The sequence below is a fragment of the Toxorhynchites rutilus genome, unplaced genomic scaffold (genome assembly GCF_029784135.1).
Source record: "Toxorhynchites rutilus septentrionalis strain SRP unplaced genomic scaffold, ASM2978413v1 HiC_scaffold_56, whole genome shotgun sequence".
NCBI lineage: Eukaryota > Metazoa > Arthropoda > Insecta > Diptera > Culicidae > Toxorhynchites > Toxorhynchites rutilus.
The window spans coordinates 45,107-51,238 of NW_026600120.1; the positions used below are offsets into that span (position 1 = coordinate 45,107).

At 38.3% G+C, this 6,132-nt stretch overlaps 17 non-coding genes across 17 annotated transcripts; all 17 read left to right on the top strand.

Annotated features, from left to right (window-relative positions):
- The first annotated feature begins 139 nt into the window (after positions 1-139).
- LOC129782279 (5S ribosomal RNA) lies at positions 140-258 on the top strand. Its single transcript, XR_008744469.1, has one exon. It is a non-coding gene; the product is annotated as a 5S ribosomal RNA (ribosomal RNA).
- Positions 259-487: 229 nt separating this feature from the next.
- Positions 488-606, top strand: LOC129782280 (5S ribosomal RNA). The gene has a single exon (XR_008744470.1). It is a non-coding gene; the product is annotated as a 5S ribosomal RNA (ribosomal RNA).
- Positions 607-833: 227 nt separating this feature from the next.
- On the top strand, positions 834-952 carry LOC129782281 (5S ribosomal RNA). Its single transcript, XR_008744471.1, has one exon. It is a non-coding gene; the product is annotated as a 5S ribosomal RNA (ribosomal RNA).
- Positions 953-1,181: 229 nt separating this feature from the next.
- Positions 1,182-1,300, top strand: LOC129782282 (5S ribosomal RNA). Its single transcript, XR_008744472.1, has one exon. It is a non-coding gene; the product is annotated as a 5S ribosomal RNA (ribosomal RNA).
- A 229-nt stretch (positions 1,301-1,529) lies between these two features.
- Positions 1,530-1,648, top strand: LOC129782283 (5S ribosomal RNA). Its single transcript, XR_008744473.1, has one exon. It is a non-coding gene; the product is annotated as a 5S ribosomal RNA (ribosomal RNA).
- Positions 1,649-1,877: 229 nt separating this feature from the next.
- Positions 1,878-1,996, top strand: LOC129782284 (5S ribosomal RNA). The gene has a single exon (XR_008744474.1). It is a non-coding gene; the product is annotated as a 5S ribosomal RNA (ribosomal RNA).
- Positions 1,997-2,223: 227 nt separating this feature from the next.
- Positions 2,224-2,342, top strand: LOC129782286 (5S ribosomal RNA). Its single transcript, XR_008744476.1, has one exon. It is a non-coding gene; the product is annotated as a 5S ribosomal RNA (ribosomal RNA).
- A 228-nt stretch (positions 2,343-2,570) lies between these two features.
- Positions 2,571-2,689, top strand: LOC129782287 (5S ribosomal RNA). Its single transcript, XR_008744477.1, has one exon. It is a non-coding gene; the product is annotated as a 5S ribosomal RNA (ribosomal RNA).
- A 228-nt stretch (positions 2,690-2,917) lies between these two features.
- On the top strand, positions 2,918-3,036 carry LOC129782288 (5S ribosomal RNA). The gene has a single exon (XR_008744478.1). It is a non-coding gene; the product is annotated as a 5S ribosomal RNA (ribosomal RNA).
- Positions 3,037-3,263: 227 nt separating this feature from the next.
- Positions 3,264-3,382, top strand: LOC129782289 (5S ribosomal RNA). Its single transcript, XR_008744479.1, has one exon. It is a non-coding gene; the product is annotated as a 5S ribosomal RNA (ribosomal RNA).
- A 230-nt stretch (positions 3,383-3,612) lies between these two features.
- On the top strand, positions 3,613-3,731 carry LOC129782291 (5S ribosomal RNA). The gene has a single exon (XR_008744480.1). It is a non-coding gene; the product is annotated as a 5S ribosomal RNA (ribosomal RNA).
- Positions 3,732-3,958: 227 nt separating this feature from the next.
- On the top strand, positions 3,959-4,077 carry LOC129782292 (5S ribosomal RNA). The gene has a single exon (XR_008744481.1). It is a non-coding gene; the product is annotated as a 5S ribosomal RNA (ribosomal RNA).
- A 227-nt stretch (positions 4,078-4,304) lies between these two features.
- LOC129782293 (5S ribosomal RNA) lies at positions 4,305-4,423 on the top strand. The gene has a single exon (XR_008744482.1). It is a non-coding gene; the product is annotated as a 5S ribosomal RNA (ribosomal RNA).
- Positions 4,424-4,651: 228 nt separating this feature from the next.
- LOC129782294 (5S ribosomal RNA) lies at positions 4,652-4,770 on the top strand. The gene has a single exon (XR_008744483.1). It is a non-coding gene; the product is annotated as a 5S ribosomal RNA (ribosomal RNA).
- A 226-nt stretch (positions 4,771-4,996) lies between these two features.
- Positions 4,997-5,115, top strand: LOC129782295 (5S ribosomal RNA). The gene has a single exon (XR_008744484.1). It is a non-coding gene; the product is annotated as a 5S ribosomal RNA (ribosomal RNA).
- A 228-nt stretch (positions 5,116-5,343) lies between these two features.
- LOC129782296 (5S ribosomal RNA) lies at positions 5,344-5,462 on the top strand. Its single transcript, XR_008744485.1, has one exon. It is a non-coding gene; the product is annotated as a 5S ribosomal RNA (ribosomal RNA).
- A 227-nt stretch (positions 5,463-5,689) lies between these two features.
- Positions 5,690-5,809, top strand: LOC129782311 (5S ribosomal RNA). Its single transcript, XR_008744499.1, has one exon. It is a non-coding gene; the product is annotated as a 5S ribosomal RNA (ribosomal RNA).
- The last annotated feature ends 323 nt before the right edge of the window (positions 5,810-6,132 follow it).

Consider the following 6,132-nt stretch of genomic DNA (forward strand, 5'->3'; position numbering starts at 1 on the left):
TGAATTTAAAGCAATGATTATGTGGGGGACTATTCATTCAATTTCCCATCATCGCATTTGATGCAAAGTGAAATGAACTGTTCTAAACACACTTTCATCCAGAGACAGCATAAAACCTCTTTATAAAGATGCTGGATTTGTCAACGATCATACCATGTTGAAAACACCGGTTCTCGTCCGATCACCGAAGTTAAGCAACATCGGGCGCGATCAGTACTTAGATGGGTGACCGCTTGGGAACGTCGCGTGTCGTTGGCATCTTCTTTTTTTTTTCTTTCACAAATCGATTTTCTTTCATCGAAATGTAATACACATTTCATTATTCCCCCCAAAAGACATTATTTTAGTTGAATTTAAAGCAATGATTATGTGGGGGACTATTCATTCAATTTCCCATCATCGCATTTGATGCAAAGTGAAATGAACTGTTCTAAACACACTTTCATCCAGAGACAGCATAAAACCTCTTTATAAAGATGCTGGATTTGTCAACGATCATACCATGTTGAAAACACCGGTTCTCGTCCGATCACCGAAGTTAAGCAACATCGGGCGCGATCAGTACTTAGATGGGTGACCGCTTGGGAACGTCGCGTGTCGTTGGCATCTTCTTTTTTTTTCTTTCACAAATCGTTTTTTTTCATCGAAATGTAATACACATTTCATTATTCCCCCCAAAAGACATTATTTTAGTTGAATTTAAAGCAATGATTATGTGGGGGACTATTCATTCAATTTCCCATCATCGCATTTGATGCAAAGTAAAATGAACTGTTCTAAACACACTTTCATCCAGAGACAGCATAAAACCTTTTCATAATGATGCTGAATTTGTCAACGATCATACCATGTTGAAAACACCGGTTCTCGTCCGATCACCGAAGTTAAGCAACATCGGGCGCGATCAGTACTTAGATGGGTGACCGCTTGGGAACGTCGCGTGTCGTTGGCATCTTCTTTTTTTTTTCTTTCACAAATCGATTTTCTTTCATCGAAATGTAATACACATTTCATTATTCCCCCCAAAAGACATTATTTTAGTTGAATTTAAAGCAATGATTATGTGGGGGACTATTCATTCAATTTCCCATCATCGCATTTGATGCAAAGTAAAATGAACTGTTCTAAACACACTTTCATCCAGAGACAGCATAAAACCTCTTTATAAAGATGCTGGATTTGTCAACGATCATACCATGTTGAAAACACCGGTTCTCGTCCGATCACCGAAGTTAAGCAACATCGGGCGCGATCAGTACTTAGATGGGTGACCGCTTGGGAACGTCGCGTGTCGTTGGCATCTTCTTTTTTTTTTCTTTCACAAATCGATTTTCTTTCATCGAAATGTAATACACATTTCATTATTCCCCCCAAAAGACATTATTTTAGTTGAATTTAAAGCAATGATTATGTGGGGGACTATTCATTCAATTTCCCATCATCGCATTTGATGCAAAGTAAAATGAACTGTTCTAAACACACTTTCATCCAGAGACAGCATAAAACCTTTTCATAATGATGCTGAATTTGTCAACGATCATACCATGTTGAAAACACCGGTTCTCGTCCGATCACCGAAGTTAAGCAACATCGGGCGCGATCAGTACTTAGATGGGTGACCGCTTGGGAACGTCGCGTGTCGTTGGCATCTTCTTTTTTTTTTCTTTCACAAATCGATTTTCTTTCATCGAAATGTAATACACATTTCATTATTCCCCCCAAAAGACATTATTTTAGTTGAATTTAAAGCAATGATTATGTGGGGGACTATTCATTCAATTTCCCATCATCGCATTTGATGCAAAGTAAAATGAACTGTTCTAAACACACTTTCATCCAGAGACAGCATAAAACCTCTTTATAAAGATGCTGGATTTGTCAACGATCATACCATGTTGAAAACACCGGTTCTCGTCCGATCACCGAAGTTAAGCAACATCGGGCGCGATCAGTACTTAGATGGGTGACCGCTTGGGAACGTCGCGTGTCGTTGGCATCTTCTTTTTTTTTCTTTCACAAATCGTTTTTTTTCATCGAAATGTAATACACATTTCATTATTCCCCCCAAAAGACATTATTTTAGTTGAATTTAAAGCAATGATTATGTGGGGGACTATTCATTCAATTTCCCATCATCGCATTTGATGCAAAGTGAAATGAACTGTTCTAAACACACTTTCATCCAGAGACAGCATAAAACCTCTTTATAAAGATGCTGGATTTGTCAACGATCATACCATGTTGAAAACACCGGTTCTCGTCCGATCACCGAAGTTAAGCAACATCGGGCGCGATCAGTACTTAGATGGGTGACCGCTTGGGAACGTCGCGTGTCGTTGGCATCTTCTTTTTTTTTCTTTCACAAATCGATTTTCTTTCATCGAAATGTAATACACATTTCATTATTCCCCCCAAAAGACATTATTTTAGTTGAATTTAAAGCAATGATTATGTGGGGGACTATTCATTCAATTTCCCATCATCGCATTTGATGCAAAGTAAAATGAACTGTTCTAAACACACTTTCATCCAGAGACAGCATAAAACCTCTTTATAAAGATGCTGGATTTGTCAACGATCATACCATGTTGAAAACACCGGTTCTCGTCCGATCACCGAAGTTAAGCAACATCGGGCGCGATCAGTACTTAGATGGGTGACCGCTTGGGAACGTCGCGTGTCGTTGGCATCTTCTTTTTTTTTCTTTCACAAATCGTTTTTTTTTCATCGAAATGTAATACACATTTCATTATTCCCCCCAAAAGACATTATTTTAGTTGAATTTAAAGCAATGATTATGTGGGGGACTATTCATTCAATTTCCCATCATCGCATTTGATGCAAAGTAAAATGAACTGTTCTAAACACACTTTCATCCAGAGACAGCATAAAACCTCTTTATAAAGATGCTGGATTTGTCAACGATCATACCATGTTGAAAACACCGGTTCTCGTCCGATCACCGAAGTTAAGCAACATCGGGCGCGATCAGTACTTAGATGGGTGACCGCTTGGGAACGTCGCGTGTCGTTGGCATCTTCTTTTTTTTTCTTTCACAAATCGTTTTTTTTCATCGAAATGTAATACACATTTCATTATTCCCCCCAAAAGACATTATTTTAGTTGAATTTAAAGCAATGATTATGTGGGGGACTATTCATTCAATTTCCCATCATCGCATTTGATGCAAAGTAAAATGAACTGTTCTAAACACACTTTCATCCAGAGACAGCATAAAACCTCTTTATAAAGATGCTGGATTTGTCAACGATCATACCATGTTGAAAACACCGGTTCTCGTCCGATCACCGAAGTTAAGCAACATCGGGCGCGATCAGTACTTAGATGGGTGACCGCTTGGGAACGTCGCGTGTCGTTGGCATCTTCTTTTTTTTTCTTTCACAAATCGTTTTTTTTTTTCATCGAAATGTAATACACATTTCATTATTCCCACAAAAAGACATTATTTTAGTTGAATTTAAAGCAATGATTATGTGGGGGACTATTCATTCAATTTCCCATCATCGCATTTGATGCAAAGTAAAATGAACTGTTCTAAACACACTTTCATCCAGAGACAGCATAAAACCTTTTCATAATGATGCTGAATTTGTCAACGATCATACCATGTTGAAAACACCGGTTCTCGTCCGATCACCGAAGTTAAGCAACATCGGGCGCGATCAGTACTTAGATGGGTGACCGCTTGGGAACGTCGCGTGTCGTTGGCATCTTCTTTTTTTTTCTTTCACAAATCGTTTTTTTTCATCGAAATGTAATACACATTTCATTATTCCCCCCAAAAGACATTATTTTAGTTGAATTTAAAGCAATGATTATGTGGGGGACTATTCATTCAATTTCCCATCATCGCATTTGATGCAAAGTAAAATGAACTGTTCTAAACACACTTTCATCCAGAGACAGCATAAAACCTCTTTATAAAGATGCTGGATTTGTCAACGATCATACCATGTTGAAAACACCGGTTCTCGTCCGATCACCGAAGTTAAGCAACATCGGGCGCGATCAGTACTTAGATGGGTGACCGCTTGGGAACGTCGCGTGTCGTTGGCATCTTCTTTTTTTTTCTTTCACAAATCGTTTTTTTTCATCGAAATGTAATACACATTTCATTATTCCCCCCAAAAGACATTATTTTAGTTGAATTTAAAGCAATGATTATGTGGGGGACTATTCATTCAATTTCCCATCATCGCATTTGATGCAAAGTAAAATGAACTGTTCTAAACACACTTTCATCCAGAGACAGCATAAAACCTTTTCATAATGATGCTGAATTTGTCAACGATCATACCATGTTGAAAACACCGGTTCTCGTCCGATCACCGAAGTTAAGCAACATCGGGCGCGATCAGTACTTAGATGGGTGACCGCTTGGGAACGTCGCGTGTCGTTGGCATCTTCTTTTTTTTTCTTTCACAAATCGTTTTTTTTTCATCGAAATGTAATACACATTTCATTATTCCCCCCAAAAGACATTATTTTAGTTGAATTTAAAGCAATGATTATGTGGGGGACTATTCATTCAATTTCCCATCATCGCATTTGATGCAAAGTAAAATGAACTGTTCTAAACACACTTTCATCCAGAGACAGCATAAAACCTCTTTATAAAGATGCTGGATTTGTCAACGATCATACCATGTTGAAAACACCGGTTCTCGTCCGATCACCGAAGTTAAGCAACATCGGGCGCGATCAGTACTTAGATGGGTGACCGCTTGGGAACGTCGCGTGTCGTTGGCATCTTCTTTTTTTTTCTTTCACAAATCGTTTTTTTTCATCGAAATGTAATACACATTTCATTATTCCCCCAAAAGACATTATTTTAGTTGAATTTAAAGCAATGATTATGTGGGGGACTATTCATTCAATTTCCCATCATCGCATTTGATGCAAAGTAAAATGAACTGTTCTAAACACACTTTCATCCAGAGACAGCATAAAACCTTTTCATAATGATGCTGAATTTGTCAACGATCATACCATGTTGAAAACACCGGTTCTCGTCCGATCACCGAAGTTAAGCAACATCGGGCGCGATCAGTACTTAGATGGGTGACCGCTTGGGAACGTCGCGTGTCGTTGGCATCTTCTTTTTTTTTCTTTCACAAATCGTTTTTTTTTCATCGAAATGTAATACACATTTCATTATTCCCACAAAAAGACATTATTTTAGTTGAATTTAAAGCAATGATTATGTGGGGGACTATTCATTCAATTTCCCATCATCGCATTTGATGCAAAGTAAAATGAACTGTTCTAAACACACTTTCATCCAGAGACAGCATAAAACCTTTTCATAATGATGCTGAATTTGTCAACGATCATACCATGTTGAAAACACCGGTTCTCGTCCGATCACCGAAGTTAAGCAACATCGGGCGCGATCAGTACTTAGATGGGTGACCGCTTGGGAACGTCGCGTGTCGTTGGCATCTTCTTTTTTTTCTTTCACAAATCGTTTTTTTTTCATCGAAATGTAATACACATTTCATTATTCCCACAAAAAGACATTATTTTAGTTGAATTTAAAGCAATGATTATGTGGGGGACTATTCATTCAATTTCCCATCATCGCATTTGATGCAAAGTAAAATGAACTGTTCTAAACACACTTTCATCCAGAGACAGCATAAAACCTTTTCATAATGATGCTGAATTTGTCAACGATCATACCATGTTGAAAACACCGGTTCTCGTCCGATCACCGAAGTTAAGCAACATCGGGCGCGATCAGTACTTAGATGGGTGGACCGCTTGGGAACGTCGCGTGTCGTTGGCATCTTCTTTTTTTTTCTTTCACAAATCGTTTTTTTTCATCGAAATGTAATACACATTTCATTATTCCCCCCAAAAGACATTATTTTAGTTGAATTTAAAGCAATGATTATGTGGGGGACTATTCATTCAATTTCCCATCATCGCATTTGATGCAAAGTAAAATGAACTGTTCTAAACACACTTTCATCCAGAGACAGCATAAAACCTTTTCATAATGATGCTGAATTTGTCAACGATCATACCATGTTGAAAACACCGGTTCTCGTCCGATCACCGAAGTTAAGCAACATCGGGCGCGATCAGTACTTAGATGGGTGACCGCTT